Here is a 23,427-nt window from a genome sequence, read left to right as displayed (position 1 = left end):
AGCCTTAGCCCTGCTCGCCATGCAGCCCCCAGCCCCACTGCTCGCCATCAGCCACACCCCCTGTCCCGGCCTGGCCCCCGCAGCTCCCATCTCTACACCACATCACCCACAGGCACTCAGGTGATTTTGCCAACTCCTCCAGTGCCGTTTACATGGCACTCACAAAGCTCTCCCACTACCACTTCTTCCAATGCCAGGTGCATGCATGGACCACAGCCTTGCTAACCAAACATGGGGCCAGAACCTACTGTCAACTAACTGCCTGCCAAGCAATACTCCTCCACGTAACACCACGCTTCCTCCAAGCTGTCGGGGGGAATTTGGCTGTGCCCTGCACCCCTCCACTGCAAAGACGGTCACAGCGAAGATGATCCCCCTCCCCTCAAACACAGACTTGTGCCTTCTTGTCTAAATGTCTCTGAATCATGCTCACATCTTTTTGATCCAGGTACAAAATGGCAAATTTCCCCACTGGCTTCATTTATCCCATCTTTCCAAGCTCCTGTTTTCATGTCCCACCTGCAATCCCTCCAGCTCCTTCTTCCAAACCTGCCTTTACAGTCAGAGCCGCTGAATCCTCTTTCATCCTCTACCATCTTTTCTGACTAATCCACATACCTCAGCCCTCCTTCTGGGCATTCTCTGAGATCACAGCCCGGCATTGCCTTCATGCTCCCAGCTACTGCTTCACCGGTTTCAGGAGAAAGGAGTTTGCTACGCCCCCCATGCCTTCTTCATTAAATCCTTCCGCTCCATCCCTCCCAGCTCCTCTACTCTCTGAAGAAGTCCCCAGGCTAGAAGCACATGAGATGAAGCCAGGGCATCCTGGCAACTGTCGCCTGGGGGACTGGCTAGGCTTGGGGTAAAGATCTCTCAGGGCTACTGCCACACTTTCTGGTATCAAACACGTACACACGGGAACCTGGTACAGCAGAGCAGAGAGGCTGAAGCCACAGAAGTGCAGGGTACTTCCTAATGCCAAGGCAGCAGGACTATCAAGCCTGGGAGTTACTCTCAGGAGCCAGAAATCTACAGCCCCACTGCCCTCTGCATCCAAGGAGCACATCATCCCACCACTTGGCCAGACCAGAAAGAAACAAACCTTCCGTCTCCTGGAAAGGGCCACGTGAATACCTGCAATAGTGAACTTTGCCCCCCTTAGCTGCACATAACACATCCAAGCCAGACACTGGACCAAAGCATCCAGCTCTGGCACCAGGGTTGCAGTTCACAGCTGACCTTGCCACATCTGCTCCAGTCAAACGGCTCCAAGCTTTTTGCCCCAGACTCCACGTCTGCCTTAGGCCCCAGGCACTGGCTGGAGCCCTGCCAAGGAGAGGGCTGCCTGTTTGAATCATGAGCCAGAACCCAGTAAGCATCACCTTTAATAAGCCTTTCTCCTCTATCAGGCACCCTGATTTTTTTCAGCTACAGTCTTGTGAGGCGGAAGGTTGCTTGGAGCCAAGCCAGCACCAGGGAAACCACCATTTCAAGGTCCTGCAAAGGTGCCTGTAAGAGCAGAAGGGAGCTTTGGTCTGGCATGCAGGGGGTGATGCAAAGAGCAGGCTGTTCGCTGGGAAGCTGCTGCTGCTTGCCAGGAGGCGGTGGGGGAGGAGGCAGCAGATGTCCGCAGACAGCATTTGCCGAAAGCCTGCAGCGCTCCAGCCCAGTGAGGGGAGGAAGGCAGCCGCTGGTGCCACTGCTGCTGCACTGTAATGGAACAGGACAAACACGACAGAGTCCACCGAGAAAGCTTACGTTGCCTTTCCCTCTGATAACTGCTACTTCAGCGATGGGAAGTGGGAGTCCCAGGACCTCAGCCAGAGGTTGGAGAAAGACCTCAGCGCGAATGCTGAGAGACCTCATACAAAGGAGGAAAAATCCCTCTCATGAAAACTGCAAAACCCTTCTTCCCCCAGAAGCAGTTGTGGCTGCAAATCCTGTAGCTGAGGCTGAGCCTGGCTGCGCCACAGCCCATGAGCTGCCTTTATTCCTGGCATAGGCAACAGATGGGCACTCCCAGCCAGAGCCTGGGCAAGCGCCTGAGGATGGATACACAGCAGAAAGAAGAAGAGAGACCAGAAGCTCTGGATGCAGCCTCCCCCTCTGACACTGGAGCCAAAAGGGGACACCCATTTTACCCCCCTCTCTTTGCAAACAGAGGACACAGAACAAGACCACCAGTGCCATGGCAGGTAGTCAGTGAGACCAATCCCAGCCACGCTGCTTTCGGTGTAAGCACGAGTTGCCGGTGGAGCTCCAAGGCAGCCCACGTGGTTCTCGTTTCCTGCCTCTGGGCAGGGGAGGCTTCCTCCCCACCCCACAGCAGTAAGGCCGACCAGGGGAGCTTTGCAACCAGCAGCTACCCTGCAACCACCCTTCTCCCATGGGTTTTGTCCTGCATCTGCGATGTGGTGAGCCAAGCAGCATTTGACAAGTCACAAGCAGCACCTTAGAAAATTGGTCCCTTGGCACTGGGACAGCTGATGGCAGAGAGCATCCTGACCATCACCAGTGACTACAAGACCCCCTCTCACTCACTCACTGCCCAGGTTGTTCAAAGGAAAACCCCCTCTCACTCACTCACTGCCCAGACTGTTCAAAGGAACCTGAACAGACTCCCAGAAAAATCAGCACTTGCCCATTTCGGACTGAGAGGAACTGACTTCAGCCAGAGGGGTCTTTGGCTCATTAAGCGATACCATCTAAGGGCTTTTCAGATCAAATCAAGCAATTCCTGGGCTCCTCCTACAGCATACTGAGATGCAGTCTGGCACTTGGGGTCCACTTGAGTCCTCTTAAAATAAAAATTAATGGATATGCAAATTAGACAAGGCATTAGACTAGTCTATTGGCCCAGGGCAACGCACAGATTCCTCTCTGTTTGACGCTACAATCCTAACTCCCCCATGCCTCTCCTCCTTCCTGAGCCCAGGGTCAACCAGTAGCCACGGCTCACCAGAGCAGGGAGGACTCCGTGGACACACACCTTGCATACAACAGAGAGCCTGGATGGCACATGTTCTTCTTGAGCTGGGTCCCAGCTCTGCTTTGTCCCCTCCCTGATCATCAGCACATCACGTCTGGTAGGAGCACTGCCAGGCTCTCACCTCAAGCTGAGCCACTTGCCCATGATCTGAGTCAGAGTCTGAGCACATCAACATCTGTGGCCAGTGAGGAGACAAGGAGGTAGCAAGAGAAGTAAGAGCCTGGCTTCCTGGAGCATTTGCTATTGGGATTCTCCTATCGGTTTCCAAGAGAGATCAATGCTTTGCATACCCTCGGCAGCTTTTCCAAAAACACTGCAAACAGCCACCACAGCCCCACGCCACACACAGCCAGGAACAGCCACAGATCAAACAGTGAAACAGCAGCCATCCAACATGCTCAGGACCAGGTCTTGGGGGAAGGGCAATGCCAAAAGAGGGCATTACTCTTGGACCTCACCTCTCTTCTCTCCCCTTCCAACTAACCAACCACCAGTAACAGCTCCCTCTTCTGCAGTCTTGTTTCAACCCCAGGCTGGGCAAAGCAATTAACCTCTCCATCTGGTTGCACTGAGATGAATACAAATCTCAGCATCACCCTGACAGGCATCAGCAGCCCTAAGTGATGCCAACATCACCCCTTTCCACTGGCACTGCCAGCATCAGCCTGAGAACTAGGAAATCCCAAGGTGGCTGGTTTGCTTCATTGGTGTTAAACCTACCGACTGTGGACCTCCAAGGGCCTCTAGGCTGATGCTAGGAGTGCTGGGGAAAGGACCTATTAACTGCTATTAATAATAGCAGCCTATTATTGCAACAGCATCAGAAAAATGCCCTGAGTCCTTAAGCTATGGTGCAAAAAAAAAAAAAAGGAAGACTAAAGCCTACTAATACAAGGAATACATTTTAATTATACTATGACTCTGTGAAATTACTTTTGATTAAACAGCATAATAAACCAAATGATAAATGTGTGCCACCAGTAGCTGAGTCTCCAAATACTCCAAAACCGCAAGGTGGGGTAGGGAGCAGTTCTTACAGGTAAGGTCCTGACCACACGAACAAGTGGAAAAATCACTCTTCTCACTAAAATAACAGATCAGGGCTAAAATTACGTCTTTATCAAAATATTTGGAAATGGCTGGACACTTCTTTGCTGAAGTTCTGCTTTAGGCAAAGTAACTCCTTTTTATCAACAAAACGTTTACAACTTCAACTCATGAAACTGACTTTCAAAGAGCAAAAACAGGTTTGGGTTTTGGAGGGGCTTTTGTTTGCTTTGTCAGTTTTTTTTGAAACAGGCTCCAAAGCACAGATTCTAACACTGAATATTCTGATTTTTTTTTTGATTTTTTTTTTAAAGAGAATGAGGAGCAAAACTTGCATTGAATTCTCCAGCAGAGGCAGGAAGCCTAGGCAGACCATCACTGAACCTCTGACTTGTGGAAATGTTTTGGAAGAAAAGGTGCTACGGACTGAAGCACATCCATGCCCCTGTATTTATCTGTTTCCTCTTGGTTTGTACTGTTCTGACAGCAAAGAGGACAAACAAGGCTTGGTATTTTCTTCTGCAGTGTCAGGTTCACATGAAACAGGATTCCCCACTGAAAACTAGGAAACTAATTAAAGAGTACAAAAAACATCTACTTCAGCCATTCTAAACCAGATATATGCTGATGGCATCAGAGAAATAAATAACAGTAAGGTATTTAACTATATTTTCAATAGTCTTCCCAGTAGCTCCCCATGTGTTTTGAGCTCTGAGAATGAGCTGGGATGGAGAAACTCATCACTGCAAGAAGCCAACAGGAGAGCCACTCTCGTAATTCTCAGCAGCAGAATGAAGGTGCTTGGCCTCCCCTGTCAAATGCAAACTCAGCTTCTGCACATGAGCCCCGTGAAAGGAAAGGGGACATATTACTGATTTTCTAGGTGGAGGAGGGGATGCAGCCCTGGGGAGGTGCTTTCTCTCCCGCCCAACACAGCAGAAAGCTGGGGATGGGTGGAGCGATGAAAAAAGGGAGAGCAGAGCACAATTCTGGTGCCCACATCCCACTCTTAGTGCTGCCAGGCCTGCGCAGGCTGCCAAATCAAATAGCTATCCAGAGCCACGCTCCTGACAAGTTTAACAGGCAAAGCCCTCAAAGCAGAACCAGCGCGAGGCTCCTTCCACTCAGAGCCATCGCTGCCCGCATCTGACGCTCATCCACCACGACTGGCAGCAGCTGATGCCTATGGATCGCACAGAAACCTCAATCCCTCCTGCAGGAGAAGTTCCACAACTCCCCAGGCTGCTGCTTTTTTACAGGCTCCAACCAAGACCCCCATCCCAGTCTCCACAGATGCCTTTTCACCATTGGAAAGGGACCTGGAACACTGAGAGGACATGCAAGGAGGATGGCAAGGACCTTGTACCCTCAGTGCCTCTCCAGGTAGAAGTTGCTTGTCAAGAGATCCATGACATGACTGGTGGGCTCTCCTGAAGGAAACTAGACAAATGCAAGGGCAGACCTTCAGCACCTCACCAAAGGGGAGTTTATCCAAAACAGGGGGCTACTGGCTCCCTTCTCAGCACTATCTTACAAAGGGAAGGCAGGCAAGTCACAGCTTATTTTGTGTCCCAGTTTCTCCTACTGTAACATGGTTTCTAAGCCAAAGGGGCAAATTACACAAGACTATCCCTTATGGGTCAAACACTGTGCTGGCAGCACCTGTATTCGTACATTCCTGTGTCCCCAGCACCCTGCCAAGGCACTGTGCTGTCCCCTGTGATAGGGAGACCACCAGCACAGCACCTGGCAGCAGTCCTTCCCCTGAGCCTTGCGGACCAACGTGCAGCACATCCATGTGGCCTGTGACCACAGTAGAAATAAAATCACCACCATTCAGAAAAACCATAATTAGCAAAGATTGAACAGCCAGTGCTATGCTGGCAGCTGGGAGGGAAGACACAGACCACCACCTCCCTGCAGAAAAGGAGTCACTGCTTCCCTGTGCCCATAGTGCATCCTCTGAGCACCCTGCAGGTCTCACCCCTGCTGTGCCCGCCCTGCCAGAGGGCACCGAGCCCGCTTACCCTGATCTCTAGAAAGCATATATACCGCCATACACAAAATCTCTCTTGTCTTCTTTTCCAAACCCATCTCACCCTCTCTCAACTGGGACCCCCTCATAAAAGTAAGAAGAGACAGGCCTTTCCTGGCATTTCCTTTTTGTGAAAAGGCTGTAAAATTTTCCAAGCGTAGCCAAAGCCAGAGCAAAGTTTGTCAGGAGCTCAGCTCGTTAGGCGGCTGCTCAAGGAGCCCCGCGGGAGGCGCAGGCTGCATAATTCAAAACATCTTGGACCCTGGAAAAGAAAATAGAAACCAGGCTGCGAGAACAAGGGGGGCAGCTCCAGCTCCGGTGTAACCCCTGCTCTGGGAGCGCCCCATCTGCAGAGCTCAAGAGGAGCTCTGGCCCCAGCAGAGGTGCTACGGCCAGCCCAAGTGGAGCTGGCACCAGGCGGAGGAAATTCCAAGCCTGTTGCTTCTGGCAGCCATGCCGGGCCCTGGCTAGGACCTCGGCAACCTGGAAACCGGCTACTCAGCAATTTTCTTGCCATCCAGAGAGCTCAGTCTGAACCACAGTTTCACTTCCCCCTCCCTGCGTCGTAGTCCAAGAAGCAGGGAACACCAGAAGCAAAAAAACATTTGCTCAAAAGCTGTTGTGACCAAGGCCCCTCCAAACTGTTCTGCTCTGGGAGGACAGTTTGGAGCTGCTGCTGTCCCCCACTTTGCATATGAGGGCAGACAGAGCAGAGGAAACTTGCTTGGACCAGCCCTAGGACTCCCCTGTTCTTTTTGCTCCGTGCCAGAGGAAAGTTCAAACAAGGCTACACAGAGGCAGGACACAGGCAGCTTTCAGCCCAGCCTAACTGCTGTGATTGAGGCTCGTCTGTGGCCGGACCCACTCCGTTCAGGCCCTGTCTAGGCTGATCCTCTGCTGCAGATCAGTACTGGAACAAATCCTGACAAGGAAGTGGTGAAAGCTCCAGTGCTGCAGGGGTTTCCATAGCCTTGGCCAGCTTGCTGTTGGGAAGAGTCGCGCCCAGAGATGCAGCCCTTGCACTCAGTTACTGCCCTTCAGAGCTCGCTGTCCAGCTCCTCACTGCCCTGAGCATGGAGACCTACAGCACAGCTCCTCAGGACCCTTGCAACCACTTTTTCATAAGCCAGCATTCTCTCCCAACTGCAGCCTTTCCCAAGGCCTGAAGCCCAGCACAACAACAGAAAGAAGCAACGGTCACTGCACTCACTGCTGGAGCCCCTGCCCATCCAAAGGGGAGCACAACTGTTCACTATGTGAACCCTGATACACAGCTATTTAGCAGGATCTTTCTTCTAAAGACTATGTTAAGATTTTATTTTCTATTAGGAAGATTGCAATGCTCCACAGAGGCCCTGCCTGCAGAACCAGGCAACCAGTGCACATCTGATCAGACAGGCATCAAGCTCTGGGTGGCAAGTCAAGAAAGACCATTCATGAAGCCAACTTCAGCAGGGGACACACTGCTAGCAGAGAGAAACAGGTCCCTTAACTTCAGTCCTTAAGAGAAAGCTCGGTATGGCCCTCAAAACAAGAGTACAGCATTCTGGGAGAGGGGCATTTCTTTGCAGAGTGCATACCAGATGAGGATCATGGTGCTCTGTGGAGAACCAGAAGCTCGACTCAGTAGCCAAGGACAAGGGTTTGAGACTCTACTGTAACCACACCAGTTGTGGCTTTCTAACTTCAGCTGGGCAAATCCTGGATATGAAACACTTAGGGACTGGAAAGCTCACAGATGCACCGAGCATTGAGGATACTTTACGAGAGGTGCTCCTGACTTCCAGCTTCTTAGAGGACTAGAAAAGCCCACTTATACCTGGACTCGAATAGGAGGCTGAGACCCAGAGAGGCAGAGGAGTAGGAGCAGTGAGCAGGAATTGGGAATCCTGGCTTCTGTCCCTAGCTCTGCCCCATATTCCCTTCCTTTCACTGGTTAAGTCACTTCCTTTCACTCTTCCTCTCAGCCTCTATTTTGAAGGTAAAAAAACTCTAGCCCTTGCTTCTGCATAGTGTTTAAAACCTGTTCTGTGCTGTGACAAGGCAGAAGATTGCTACGGCCAGAGGCTGTGAGACACCCAGCGTGCAGGAGCCACGTTGCTCTCACAGACCCCAGCGGAGCCTGGCATTTCCTGTGCTTACATTTTGAGAAGCACGGAGTCTGTAAACAGTCAGTGCCGCGGACCATCTTCTACACAAACCATATCCTGGCCTGTTCCTCTCCTCAGCCACTGCAGTAGCAGCTGAGTGGGGAAAAGGAAAGCTGCTCAGCTGAGCTGTGACAGAAGGAACAGAGCAACCACACACAGCATTGCTCTGGACAGCCCACCTGCAAGGAGGTGGCCCTCAAACCAGTAGCAGCAAGGATGGGGAAAATACAGCAATAGGAGAGGCAGAGTTAAAAGGGAAAAAACCCACAAAATAAAACTGCAAAAAAACAACAGCCCAAACAGCACTCTGAAGAGGCAGGATGGTACAGACGTGCCTGAGGAGCACAGCCCTCCTGCTCCCTAGCAGATCCATCCTGCAGCCTCCCACATACTTTGGGGAGAGAGAAGACCAGTATGCACAGGCAGGAACAAGGAGCACTCTGTGGTTTTGCTTGGTATTTGAGGCCATCTCTCACACAGGAGGAGCTCTGCTTCGCTTTCCAAGTCTTGCCCTCTCTGGCACGGATCACAAACCTGGCTTCTGGCCCAGGACTTGGCTACAGCAGCGCTCCTCACCAAACAGGGTGACGCCCCACCTCTGGGCACAGTGCACAGCCCAGTCCTAAAGCCATCTTGAGGCTATTACCCCAGCATCAGAAGAAGCTCCCATCATCCCCCAGCTGGGATTCAAGGCATCTTGAGTCGCAGTTGAAAAACCCAACACCCAAACATCGGTCCCGCTCTTGGGGGGAAGAAAAACCCAGTGACCAAAGCGTTGTTTTCTCTAGTGGTTCCAGCTTAAGCTGGCAATCTGCACACACTGGAGAAGTGCTGTCACCCAAAGATGCCAAGGCATAGCTAGCATGTTCCTCTGCCTAGAGCTGCCCAGAAAGACACAGTAGGACAAGGTGCCCAGGTGAAGGCACTGCCCTCCCATCATGGGCAGTGGAAAGGGGCTGGAAACCATTGCCTGATGTACTCATCAAGGACACTGGAATACACTTGTGCCCAGACACCAGTAGCTGCCAAAGAACCAGACCATGACTCCAGAAAGTGTTGAGCAAGTGGGAACCAGGCCTCATCCCCCTGGCTGTGCCCAGCATGGACATGCATTCAGCAAGAGCAGAACAGGTTTCCCGCTCGTCTCTTCAGGGCACTGCAGCCCATCATTCTCACACTGCTTTCTCCAGTGGAGGTTGTTGCCTGGCATCAAGGCAACCCTGCCCATTTTGAAGAGGCATGTCTCCAACGGTCCCTCCCATGCCTTGGAAGAGGGGCAGAAGGAACATAAGGTCCGGGCCCAAGCAAGCAAGACTTGGAGCCTCTCATCCACACCACGTGGTTTGGCTGATGCTGCCTCCCCAGGAGAGGCTGAGGGAGGGCAAAATACAGCAACAGAAACCATCCCCACCAATCTCCAGTAACAGTTCCCGGGTATCTTCCACTCAGGGTTGCCAGGGGTGGCGCTCGCAGAAAGGAAGCCAAAGCAGAGCAGCGTAGATCGACCCACTGGAAAGCAGCACGCAGCTTTGAAAGAGAAGTTGGGAAGAACTGAGGAATATCTCTGTGTCCACCCTCAACCCCCACACCACACAGAGCTGCTGGAGATGCACAACTGAGAAGCAAAACAGACGCAATGCTTCCCAGGCCCCTTGCTCCAAGACAGTGATTTTTCCACAGCTTCAGTGCTATGAGAAATCTCCTAGGGTAGTTAAATCTCATGGAGATCAGCTACATAAAGTCAGAATCTACAGCTCCCACCACCCTCTGGAAATTCAGAACCACGTGCAAGATTACCACAAAATGCATTTACCAGTCAACAATTAAGAGCTGAAAGCCAGCCTGTGCCATCCCTAGGAAATGGCTAGACCTGAGCAGATTAAACCCATTGCAGCAGCACATCTGGACCTCCGGGGGACACAGACACATCCTTGATGGCTAAGAACTTTCCCTCTCAGCAGCAGTGAAGCCCGATGCAATCACCTAAGACAGGGCAAAGAAGCAAGAGCTGTTCTGATGCCAATGCTCAATGCTGAACTGGACACTGTACCGACAAGAGATGGGGCTGGAAGAGACAGAAAACAATCCCAGGACCCATCTTTTACTTGGGACCCTGCAACCAGCTGAAGGCGACCAGAATAACAAAGAGCAACACCTCTATAGTAGTATGAAAGCCACTGGTTGGGACACAGCTGATGCTCCCTGCAGAAGGAACCAAGGACCTCCTTCTCCAGCTACCACTCCCTTCCACATACCTCCACACAGCAAGAGCTGCCAGGAGGGAAAGCACTCACAGCATTCAGCAGGAGAGGACAGCAGCAATGAGATGGAAAAGCAAGGTTTACCCCCCCCCCCCCAAACAGTAAGTATGGATGAGACAATGCCAGCTGGGTCAACAACTCGATAGAAAAGTCAAAAGCTGAGTTGAACTTGGACCTCAGAAACTCCAGGCCAGCACAGGCAAGGTCCACAGCTTGTGGGCTGGAGTTAGCCTAGAGCTAAAGTGCAACTCCAGTGTATCCTTGGCAGCTGCCCTGGAGCAGCATAGCCCAGTGAGCTTGGTACATCCAGCTTTGTGATGGGCTGGGAGCTTCATGCAGCAGTCTGTCCCCTCTGTTACACAGTGGCCAGAGAGCCACCTTCCAACAGCAACAGAGTGAGATGCAAAAGGGCTTGAAAGTACAAAACACAACTATTTTACTTTCTTCAACTGAACAACTGTGGTTTCTAGTTTCTAAGTAAGCTTTCCTTCAGCTGCTGCCTATTTATTTCTTTCCCATGGATGGGGTCTGGAAAGAGGAAAGGGACTTTCAGGGGCAGGGAGATACTGTAACACCTACAACACTGCACCACAGAAAACACCAGGAAATGGATTTTCAAGGTAATGAAGATGCAGGTCAGGATGGTGGGGAGGGACCAATCACACCATCTGCCCTGCTAAAATGGCAACACACACATTAAAAAACAAACAAAAAGGTTCTTAAGCATTTAGGTTGTGAACGCTCTGGAAAAAGTCTCTGATGGAGTCTCTGTTGTAGAGAGAGCACACTGATACACTCATCTTTCCATCAAGGAGAATCACACAACAATGTCAACCTGGAGATTTTTGCACTAGAACCAGCTTTGGGTGTGTATTACATACCCCATACATAATGCTGGTGGCAGCCAGCATTATCGCAGGCACCAGAGTCAAAAGAGGTCTTGCTTCAGCACCATCACAGCCTTGCCATGCGACCTTGGGCAAATCACTTCCTCAGTGACTCACTGTTCTTATATCTCCTGCCACCAAAGTAGCAAAGCAAGGCACACACACATTCCCTATGTGACTGACAGACAGAAGGAGCTGCATGTCATTACTGCGTGCCTGGCATGAAACAGCATTTAGGCAGGGTAAAGAGCGGGAGCCACGTTCGCACCACGGATCCTGCAGGTCACAAGTGCGCAACTAAGGTTCCTGTAGCACCACTCTGCAGCCAAAGGTGCGTGGTTGTCCCCTGTGCCATGCAGTTGGCAGCCCTTTGCCTGGCACAGCCAGGGCACAACCGTCTGATGCCGCAGCCTGACACCCTGTCATACGGCGCTGCCCCCAAGGCGTGCAGACGCTGCACACAACAACGCAACAGCCTGCCCTGTCATGTAGCATTACTTATGTGTTCAGATATGCATCCTTCTCGCATTTCTATTCCAGCAAGTGGTTGCTAGCAGAGTGGGGCTAGAACAAGTTCACCACCTGCTAAAGACACGTCCCTAATACAACGCAGGGGAGGTTTTGTTACATCGGTTTCTTTCTGCGTGCAAGGAAAACATGTACATGTAGTGTTTCCAGGCCAACCACATGCCTGGTTTACCTCAAGAGGGAACCGAAGCCCATCGAGAAGGACACCGCAAAGAGAAGGGAGATGTCTCCCCTGACACTTAGGATGGGCTCAGACAGGAGCGTTTGTTTAAACACCACGTGAAATGTGGCGAGTTCCAATCCTCCCTGGGGCTTTAACAGCACCGATACAGCTTGGTGTCTTGCAAAATCCAAAGCAGCTCCGGTAAAACCAGACGCAACGCGAGTAAGTTCTTTGCACCTAGAGAGGAGCTCCACTCGAGGCACTTTGGTCCTCGAGGAATCGCCTGCGACCGCAGCAACGAGTGACAGGGACCCGGGAAGAGCGGTTCCCGAGACGAAGAGCGGAGCGGGAAGGGTCCCGCGGACCGGGGGCAACGTCCAAGGCAAGCGGGGGCACTGACAGCACATCCGCAGCCGGCCGGACTCGAGGGGCAGGCCAAGTTATCGCCGCCCTCGGGAGCGGCGGTACGGCAGCTGGCCCGGGGTCTCCGGCTCGGACAGCGGCTCCCGGCGGCCCCCCCGTCCGGATGACAGCCCCGAGGCGGGCTCGGCTGCCTCCGGCTGCGCGGAGCGCGGGGTCGGTGCGGGGGCGGCGCGGAGCCCCAGTCCCCCGGGGCGGAACAATGGGGCGGCGGCCGCCGGGGCCCGGCGGGGCACTCACCTCGGCGGCGGCGGCGGCGGAACGGCTCAGGGCAGGCCGGGCGAGCCCACCGGGGCGGCGCGGCGCAGTTCCGCGGGCTGCTGGGGGCCGGCCGGCGGCGCGGAGCCGGCGGCGCGGGCCGCGCTCATGGCTCGGCCGCCCGCCGCGGGGCGCGGGGCCGGGGCCGCTGCCGGCGGCGCCCCCCGCCCCGCCGCGCCGCTCCTTCCGCCGGCCGCGCCGGCGGCTCCAGCCCGCGCCCGCCGGCGGGGGTGGGCGTCCGGCCGCGGGGAGCCCCGGCTGCCCGCCCGGCCCCGGGCCGCGGGCGGCTTCCCCGCGCTGCGGCGGGCGGCCGGGCGCGGGCGGCGGGGAGCGGAGCCGGCGGGCGCGGCGGCCCGGGCGCGGGCGGGGGCGCCGTGGCGAGGGCGAGGCGCTGCGGGCCGAGTGCTCCTTTCTCCGCCGGAGCCTGAATAATCATTTGGAGAAACAGGATCATTCACTTTCCTCCGAGCCGGAGCCAGGCGCTGCCCTGTCAAAATAAAAGCCCCGCGCGCCGATTAACCGCTTCCTGGTCGCGGGCGCCCCGCCGGCCGCCCAGCGGCACCGCCGAGGACCGGCGGCACCGGCGGGTACCGGGACCGGCACCACTGCCGGGAACCGTCAGCCCGTCCCGGGCCTCCCGCGGGGAGCGACCGGCGCTCTGCGAGTGGCCATCCAGGTGTCGCACACCCACGCGTCTCACACACATGTACGCGATGGCACACGGGTCCCAGCACCGCCGGGATCTGCAGAACTGCATCACAGACCTCCCAGCTACAGCACAGGGGCTGCTCCTGCTGAGCATCCTTCTGCCCTGCCCTGCTTTATCACCCGAAACACTGTCTCGCAAGCCTCCCGCTCGGACACCCCGCGTATCCTGTTCTCAACCCTCATTTTGCCGGGGAGATCCCACGGTTGACCCCCTCTTTGCCGTGTCTTCCAGAGCCTGTGCAAAATTGGACTTCAGTGATCCTTGTGGGTCCCTTCCAACTCAGGATATTCTATGATTCTTACGCACAAGGCACAAGGACTGGCCCTAGCACCTGGGAAGGGCAGCACGTTACTGTCTTTACCAACAAGTTTTCCAGACATTAACCACCCTCCTGCCCTGAGCAACAGCCTCCACGGACGGGAGCTGCACAGCGCACACGCACACCAGGCTACGGAGCCAGCCCGCCCGCTCCTGGGCGATGCCAGCAGCATCCTAGACAGGACGTGTCACCTTCCTGCCTGCACCGCACCAACCGCCCAGGGGCGGAGCTGGGAGGAGAGGGCTGGAAGCAGGGACCACTTGGCAGCGTCCCCGAGAGTTGCAGAGCTTGAGGGGGATGCGGAGACAAGCGACCAAGCTCCGCTGGCGGGAGGCAGCGGCCGCGGTTGAAAATTAACACACCCTGGCCCCTCTGCTCGCACACGCAGCGCCCGGGCCGGGGCGGAGGAGCCGGGCTGCCCCGGGAGCAGGGGCGGTGGGGACGGCCATGGGGACGGCCATGGGGACGGCCATGGGGACGGCCATGGGGACGGCCATGGGGACGGGGGTGTCACCCCACCAGAGCCGGGGCGGCGCGCGGCAGCGCCCCCTGCCGGGGCGCGGGGCGAGCTCCCGGCACTGGCGGTACCGGCGGTACCGGGACCCCACCGGCGGGCAAGAGGGGCTGGAGGCGGAGCCCCCCCACCCTCGTCCCCCACGGGCAGACGCTGCTGCGGCGGGGCCCAGCAAGAGTGGCGGCGGCGGCCAGGCAGAAGCGCCGGCTACTTCCAACCCCAACGGAAGGACGCAACATCGATGTGTGCAGGCGCCTCTTTGATCTCTCGTTTGCAGAAATGCCTGTGGAAAGCACCCGAGGCCGAAGAAGACGGAAGGGACGGGTTGCGGATGATCTGGGTTTTCCCTTGGGAAACCGCAGACTGCATGAGTGGGCAGGCACTAGGGACCCCTTTGCATCGAGCATCATTTGCTTACACCAGCCACCCAAGGGGAATGTACCCCTCCAGGGGAGTGGTGAGGCCATACATCTCCCTGCCTCTCTGGTGAGCTCCCAAGTGCCTCATCAGCAAGCAGTGACATATTTTCCCACTTTCATCCTCCCCAGTAGCAGCACTGGGCTCATGTCCCTGCAGATGGCATGCACAGGCGCAGTAAATACAGTGCCTAGCCACCACTGTCTGGTACGACAGCTCGGTGGCAGACAGGGAGCTCCTTCCCTCCAGCCAGATGTGGTGCAGAAGGGACACACAGAGCCACCCGTCCTCCAGGTCCTCTGGTTGCCTCTCCCTCCCTGCAACCTCCTGGGCTTTCTACATCACAGCCCCTCTCATCTCTCCCAGCCTGTGCACATGAAAGTGGCAAAGCGAGACTGGGAAAGGTCAGCAGGAGGACCAGTTGCTGCCGGCTCAGCACTGAGCCTGTCTTTAATTAACATCTTCTGGGCTAGCTGCTCTCCCTGCACTTGACTCCGACTTCCAGTCTCCCCTTCCCTCCTCTATCATTACACCCACACTAGGAGAGACAGAGAAGGGAGGAGACAGTGAAGCAGAGTCCTTGGAGCTCCTCAAAGCCTCTCTCTGCCAATACCACCACCACCACCACCACGGCAACAGCTCATCCCAGGAGCTGCCTGGTACAGCAGCACTTAGCAAGCCCCTAGCCAAGATGCCCAGACTGGCTGTTACGCGTCCCTCGCTTGCATGGGGTTTTCATGCCTTTGGGCCACAAAACATACACACAACACACAAAACAAACAAGAGTCTCCCTTCCAAACTAGTCAAGGACCAAGAGGGAGCCATCTGTGACAGTGACTCCAGCCTTCCCTGGGAAGAACTGGGACCAGCCACCCAGAAGCTCCTGACACATTCTACCTCTTTGGGATGCAGAGAATACTGGGTTACAGGGTCAGAATGATCGGATTTGTCCTGTCTTGCTTTTGCCGGTGAGGACATGTGGAGTACACAGAAGCCTGTCCCAAGCCATCTCCAAGGCTCCGGGACTTGTTCAATGCCATTGACTCTCCAGAATACCAGCCCCCAAGCTCAGACCTTCACAAGACCCCTGTGAGCAAGGCCCTCATTATACTTATGAATATGATTAATTAGGTCCAATTAAATATACTGGAATTAACGATGAGACTCACAGTTAGCTGGAGCTGCAAAGCATTTCCCAGTGGGTCACTCCAGTCCCAGACCAATCTGCAGCAGAGGCCCTAGAGATGGAAAAGCCCAGATGAATTGGGCCAAAGGAGACGAGTCTGGGATTGTGAAATGCCATTTTAGGAGCAGCTCTCTGCTGATCTATGTAGTTACAGACCTGGTGTTAGGTCCAGCATTAAATCCACAGACCTGGCACACATCCTGTGTTCTCCCAGAAAGGCAAAGGTCCAGCAAGAAGATGGAAGAGGCTATGTTACTGCTTCTAAGGTAGACTCTGGCCTAAAAACATCTTTTCATCTCTTCCCACGCTCCCCTCAGTCCTGCCCATCCCTATGCATACTCCTGGTCACAGTGCCACCTTCTTCCCCTCAGACACTGACACAGATTCTATCCCACAGCCTCATGAGTCCCTGATGTTCCTCCATCTCCCTTGGACTGTGTTGCAAGGTCTCAATCCCACTTCTGTTTTGATGGTATCACAAAGCCATCGCTCAGGGAAAGGGGAAAAAAGCCAACCCACGAGAGGTCCCAGGTCTGTGCCCAGCCCTGCAGCCAGCTGGGGAAGAATGGGTTCCCTCATTTCATGCTCGTTGGAGTTTTAGCAGGGCAGCCGCCAGCAGCAGGCTGCTGCAAGGAGTCTGTGCTACCTCTGCCACCTCTGCAGCTGCCTAGGCAGCCTGTGCTCTTGGCTAGATGGACCTGGACAGTTTGGATTCTCCTTTCAAATGGGATCCCAGCCCATTGCCTAATTAGTCCATTTCCTTATTAACCATCACATCTCCAGCAGACCAAGACTGTTCACCCACTGCAGCCAGAAGAAACTGGCAGGTGCAAAGGCAACACATGAAGCGATGCAGCCAGCCAGCCAGCCAGCCAGCCAGCCAGAGTCTCCTGCTCAGCATCCTCATGCCACAGCTGGGCACTGCCCCCCCTCCATACACTGGGATTTTCCTTTGCTGCAATACTAAAGGCAAAACACAGCCTGTGCTGGGGTACCGAGGGAGAATTTAATCAAACTGAGACATTCTCTTTCCAAATGAAAATATGCTGCTGCAGCCATAGCACAGCTGACAGACCCTCATCTAGCAAAGACAAACTCCTGACACGGTTCCAGGATTACAAAGACTCTGAGACTTGGGATCCTGGATGCCCTGCTATTGCTGCAATGCCTGATGCACTTATGATGCCTGTACGGGCGCAGACACAATGCAGCTCTTCCAGTCTTCTTCCCTTCTTGTGACCCCTGTATGCCCTAGCACCAGTCTTATCCTTCCAACACTCACTACAGTCCTGGGGAAGTCATCCCAGGTCCACTAGTCCTGATGCTCCTGGAATCCTGGCATGGGAGATGAGCTTCACTCCTACCACAAGTGCCTGGCCTCAGGTGGCCTTTGCTACCTGCTCTAGATGCATTTGGACTGCTCTGCACGGGGCCCTGGCGTGGCTGTCCCTGGTCTCGGCACACTGCTACTGTCCAGGGCAGGCCCTGCCAAGGAGCAAACCGAGAAAAGGCTAAGGTTTACTGGCGCTGGAGCTGCGAAGGAGCTGCTGTCCCTGCCACCCGGTAGGGCCAGGAGAGCCAGAGCCCAGCGGGCAGCCTGCGGGGCTGGGCACCGCGGGCGCTGCCGGCAGCGCCCGCGGAGGGGGCGCGAAGGGTTAAATCGTTTAGCAAAGCCACAGCGTGATAAATGAGGCCATCGGCGGAGTCGGCGCCTCCCACCGCCCCCGGGGTCGGGCTGGCAGGAGCGGGCGGGTGGTGGCGGCGGGGACTCTTATCCTGATACGGCGCCTTCCGCCGAGTGCGGGTCTGGAAACACTGAGCAGCGGGACTGGCTCCGCGGCCGCGGCGACACAAAGCACGCAGAGCCCTCGCCCAGAACCCGGGCGGGCGGGAGCCGGGGGTCTCGGCAGGGCTGCGGGGCTCCCCGCCCAGCGCCAGGATCTCCCACCCTGGGCACCCCCGCCAGCCGCGCGGGCAGCGAGGAGTCTCGGGTCTGATGGAACAGGCCGGCGGCTACCGGAGCTCCGTGTCCGCTCCGCCAGCCCGGGGCCCTGGCACGGCAGGGCCCCCTGGCAGCCTCGGCGTGCACAGCACACACACCGTGCACACGTGCGTGGGCAAACGCACATCGCGGACGGGCAAAATCTTTGCGCAGATTTGCCCAGGATGGGTGTTGGCGACTGTGCCGGGGCAGACACGCGTTCTGCAGGCACGCACGAGCCTGTGCGACCTCAAACAGTAGGAACAGAGCACACGGACGCCAGCCCTGGATCTATGCTGTAGAGCAAGCACCATCCAATCTGTGGTGCATAGTACCAGGGCATAAAGAGATAGTCAAGGAAGGTGCAAGAACAGCTTTTGCTGTCACCACTACTCCAGTCTTAGGGCAAGGCAGAACTGGGAACGGAGTAATCTCTCCCTTTGATTTATTTACTCAGTGCCTTCATCTCCAGAGGACTGCTGGAAGCTTGGTCACTGCAAACACATGAGCCTGTGTCAGCAAGTTGCAGAGCAGAGATCAGGAGAGTTTTCAGAAAGGTCACAGGCCTGACACAAATTCAATTTTATTCAATGTCTCTATTAGTATTTGGGGGTCACTTGAAATCACCCCTCTGTAAACTGGGTCATAACAGGAAAAGTTAGCAAGCTGCTGCCTTATGTCATCTGCCAGCATGACAAGAACTTGTGCTGGTGGTAGCTTGGACTACCACTTGAAACCCCCCTTCCCACATGCAGTCGCTGTTCCTAAGACAGTCATGAGCATCTTGGTGTATGCTCTCCATACAAACTCTGCATCCACCCCTACAGACTCAAGAGGCACTCTCAAACCCCAGCCTGCCTTTGCCACAGTGCCCAGCGCGGTGAGCTGGGTGCTGGAGGCTGGCTGCCTCTCCCCACGCTCCTCCTCTCCAGTGTCAGTGTTTAACTGAACAGCCCTGCTAGTACCTGCCGCCCGTGCACAGAGGACGGGCTGCTCCAGCCCTGGGATCCCTCGCGGATCCCTCGTGGGCAGCGGGACCCTCCCGGGGCCCTCCCGCAGGACGCGCCGGGGCCCAGTGGCGCCACCTGGCGGGCGCGGGCGGGGTCGGTAACACCAGAAAACACGTTGCCTTATTGTATTTCCCCTACTGTCATATTTCTCCTACTACATCCCTTCCTCCCTCCCTCAGAGGATGCAAAGGAGATGCAGGCATCTCCGGGGCTGTGCATGACAGAACAGCAGCTTATGCAGAGCAGAAGGGGATGTTTTGATTAAGAGGAAAAGGATAGACCGTGGCTCCAGCGACAAATGCCAAACAGAGCTTTAACATCCAGGCGCAGAAGCAAGGAAATGGATTTCTGCAGCATGCAATACACCCTTATCTCCGGGCTAGAATACGAGGATATACAAACCCACCACACCTGCCAGCAGCAGTGGTGTACAGCTGGTACCTCAACCACAGAATCACAGAATCAATTAGATTGGAAAAGACCTCTGAGATCATTGAGTTCAACCTATGAACACCACCATATCAACTAGACCATGACACTAAGTGCCACGTTCAGTCTTTCCTTAAACACCTCCAGGGACAGTGACTCCACCACCTCCCTGGGCAGTCCAGTCACCTTTTCAAGTCTAATCATCCTTTCTCTGAAAAAATTCTGCCTCCAAAAGAATTCCAGCACAGCACAGCAAATCTGTGTGTCCCTCTGAGGACAGACAATCTGTGCTGCAGAATGTGACCATGGGCTCTGCTGTGAGGTCAAGCCAGATCCAGACAGCTGATCTCTGTCTTTGAGGAAATATAACAGAGATGAAAAGAAGTAGCAAAACCCCAAGAGGTGTTTTTGAGCCTTGACCCTTTCCAGGCTGGGAAGCATCATCAGAGTCTACAGGGAGCAGCTTACAAGAGTTGGGTCTACCAAGCAGCTCAGATGCTGAAGTCCTTTCTCAGACTGGGAAGATTGTTCCCAAGCCTGGGAGCCCTGCTTGGAACAGGCTCTGCTGCTGTTGTATTTGCTGGTTTAAGTCCATCTGATGCTGCAGTGGCTGTGCTTCTTCTGGCATTACTGAAAGCTGCCTTGATTTCACTGTATTTGCTCCACAGAGTGCAAGTCCTTGCTGGAATGTCATGGTGGAGTACTCTCCCCTGTGGGTGAAGTAACATAAGTCTTGGGCCTCACAAGTTACTTCTCTTTTTTTTTTTTTAATGTTCAGGACATTTTTGAGCCTCCTCCTCATTTATGGTTAAGATGTCAGACAGTGAAAGTAATATATTTCATTAATTATAGAGAGACTGTTCCACTCCAGGGAAAGGTTCTGAGCTGGGGGTGTGGGGAGGCAGGACTCCTTCAGGAGCTCTGTTGTGCTGTGGGGACCTTGCCTCCCTGGGTGGTTCTGGAGTAGGGTGAAGGTGAGAAGGTGTTAAGGTGAGAAGAGGATTTGGCACTTGGGCACACGGTGTAGGTGGTGTTTGAGTGGCCTGGCTGGGCTGGCAGATGCAACTGGTTGGTTTGTTCCTCCCCGTTCATCCCTCTAATAATCCGATTTACATTCTCTTTTCTTCCCCTGGATCCTGCTGTTACCATGGGAACTATGTTCACAGTTGCTATTCACTGGCTTCCGGAAAAACTCTTTTTTCCCTTTTCCCCCTTTTTCCCCTGTCTCTTTCCCCTTTTCCATCTTGGACAAGATGCTGTGGTTGTCAGAGGATGGGGAAGTTGCAAGGCTTCTGATAACTGGGATAAAGGCAGTGGTTAGAGGGAGGAATTGGGGAAATACGGCAAGACTGTTAGGTACTAGATGAAGTAATTAAGCTCATGTGGTCTTTAGCTTGGTCTTTTCTTCATCCACACCTATGAAAAGGAGTTCTGGACACGGTGAGTCTATGAGACTGCCTGCTTGCCCCAAGGGCCTCTCTTGTCTCTGTCAGCTTGGGAAGCCAGCACCAAAGTGGTACATACTGTGCTCTTCCTTGTAGCTGAGAGATTTCCTGCCTGTTTCTGCAGGAAAGCTGGTGTGGTGACTGTGGTGTGGTTGAGAGACAGGCAGGAGATGCTGCTCCAGGCTCTTCAATGTCACCTTCTTGTTGCCTTTTTCTTTGTCCAGAAAATTCGTGCTTTGGCCCCACAGGTTAAGAGTGTGCACAAGAAGTTGCAAACAATTGCAATGCTACCTTTTAAAGAATTGTCATTTGTTTGCTTCTTTGTTCCTTAAGTAACTGTGCCATATTCACTTAAATTGGGCAAGAGATTGCATTTGAAGGAGGAAGGGGCAGTGGCAGAGGGGAGGAGCAAACTTTGAGCAATGGAGGACCACAGCTCTGGAATTTAATTGAGACAAAGCTGCTACACTTTTCATGAACATGAATTTGAGTGGGAGGTGTTTGTTACTGCCAATGCAGTTTTCCTCATACCCAGTTCTTCCACAAGAGGTTGAACCGCTAAGCGTTGACAGTGCATCTGTTAAGATTGGCTCTAGAAACCAAATGTTCTTGAAAATAAAGAGAGAAACATGCTGTGTTTGCCTTTCATCTTTCCAGCCATCCACTTCCCAGTACCACGGAGAAAAGCCACATGGAGCAGCCCATGGGCATGCAGATGGCCCAAGAGCGGCCATATAAAAGATTCCTCTGTGTGAAAAGTGCAGCAGGCTGAGGAACAAGTTCCCCGAGGATGGCAAGAGTCAAAAGGGTGGCACGATATCAGGCTTGTTTCTACTGACAATACAAGGCTTCAAGGAAAGGTCCAGACAAAGATCTCCAAGAAGAGCTCTTCCCAATATTTCATTTTCGTCTCCCACTTTGTGTTTTCTTTTTAAAGCTGCATTTCTGTTCTACCTCCCATGGCAGCTACCTTGGGCTTAGAGCAAACAGTGAGCCTGCTTCCTTAGAAAGATCCTGCACCCAGCAAATAGCACTGGGATCACCACGGACTACAAGCACTAGAACAGGACTTCCCAGGGAAGATAGGAATATGATATTCCTCCAAGTTCACAAAATCTTTTCATCAGAGGAAGGAAAAACAAATAGAAAGGCCAATGCAGCCTCCATACTTGAGTCCCTTCAATTAGTAACCATCTGCTTTTGAGAAGAGCTGTCAGCCAATGTAGAGCATTTGGCAAGCTTCCTCAGCTGCTGCTCTCCTAATGTCAATTCTTCTTGGAAGTGCTTTAAGCCCCAAGATGCTGAAAGGAATTAAAAGAAAAGCAAAATAGAGAGCACAAGAGTGAAAAGGAAGAGCATGGATGCCATATAGCCCAGTGGATAGAGCGAGACATTCCACAGTTCCACTTCTAGGTCAGGGAGCAAACTGCAAACACTGCTGGCCATGCAATAGCTGGGAAACCTCCCACCCAGCCAGCCACGTGGAAGGAACCGCAATACTTTGAGCGCCATACTTCGAACAAGCCACTACAAATCCCTCAACATTTTCAGGAAGTCTGGCTGCTCAACTCAGTGTTCTGGCCAAATTCCAACTTCAGCAGTGACTTTCTATCTTCCAAAACTCCCTCACTTTAATTTCTTTGTCCCAGCTACTGTGCAATGGTGCTGTGTCGTTGCTGTTCCAGCACAGTGTTCATCCACCGGGAAAGACACAGACAATCCTACAAATCAAATTCATTGTGCTTGACAGACAAGAGCTGCATCACTCTTCCTCAAGTTTTGCCCTGGTTCTGCCTAATGCTATGCTCTACTCGAGTAGAGGGGTGCTGCTCTCCACTGAGAAACCCATGGGTACAAAAGGAGCATCCCACCTGGCTTTGGATGGCGTGAGGAGGCATGCTAACCATTCTGCACAAGTCCTCATGCACTCTCTGCCAGCACAAGCCCTTTTGCTCTTTTCAGGGAAGCAGCTACACTGGTGGCAAAGCTGGGCAGCAGGAGCTGGGCTGCAGCATTTTTGTGAGCACTGCCTCCCTCATTAACATGCAGAACATGGCTCAAGCAGCTTTTAGATTACTCCTTCCTGACTCTGGGACATTGTGTGTGAGTCAGAAGCTTGCACACTTTCTTGCCCTGATCCCTGTGAGTCCCTAACACACAGCAAATTACATTTTGAGCAGTTCCTTTAATTTCTGCATGCAGACAAACTTCTTCTCACTTTTGCAAAGAAGTAGAGTTATCCTCTACTCCCCCAAACAGCATCAGACACACATGGACCACTATCCTCTTTCCTCACAGATGCATTCAAATTCTGCAGTACACTCTCATAGGCAGGTGCATCACACTCCCCTACAGTCACACCTCCTCTACTCATTTTCACCCCACTTCCCATACGTTGCTTTAGCTTCACACGAGGCACATGTAGAAAGCAGCTCCTTTTTCCAAACTGTGGTAATGGGGTTCTGGCACAGCTGATGGAGGGGAGGATCCCCTTGTTAAATACATTAGTCCCCGCTACAAAGAGGGAAGATGTAATTTCCAAACGTGTTTCCACAGTTCTGTCCTATGTGGCAAAAGTCTGAGACCCAAATCTGTGAGGTTCTCCCACTGTACCTGCCCTGTCAGAGCAGCAGAGCTGTAATCTCATTGACTCCTGACCTGAGAGAAAAAAAGCAAGCA

At 53.8% G+C, this 23,427-nt stretch overlaps 1 protein-coding gene across 3 annotated transcripts in view; it reads right to left on the bottom strand.

Moving 5' to 3' along the window:
- Positions 1-23,427, bottom strand: part of BCL9L (BCL9 like) — a 62,705-nt gene that overhangs the window by 33,864 nt on the left and 5,414 nt on the right. The window contains exon 1 of one of the 3 annotated variants that reach the window (XM_051812337.1): positions 12,721-12,836. The exons of the other annotated variants lie outside the window; for them this stretch is intronic. The gene's annotated coding sequence lies outside the window, so the exon portion shown is untranslated. Of the gene's footprint in view, positions 1-12,720; positions 12,837-23,427 lie in introns of those variants that run through there. 3 annotated transcript variants of the gene reach the window in all.

This window comes from Manacus candei, unplaced genomic scaffold, assembly GCF_025592945.1.
Source record: "Manacus candei isolate 608988 ecotype Guabito, Panama unplaced genomic scaffold, ASM2559294v1 h1tg000086l, whole genome shotgun sequence".
Taxonomy (NCBI): Eukaryota; Metazoa; Chordata; class Aves; order Passeriformes; family Pipridae; genus Manacus; species Manacus candei.
This window is presented reverse-complemented; position numbering and strand designations above follow the sequence as displayed.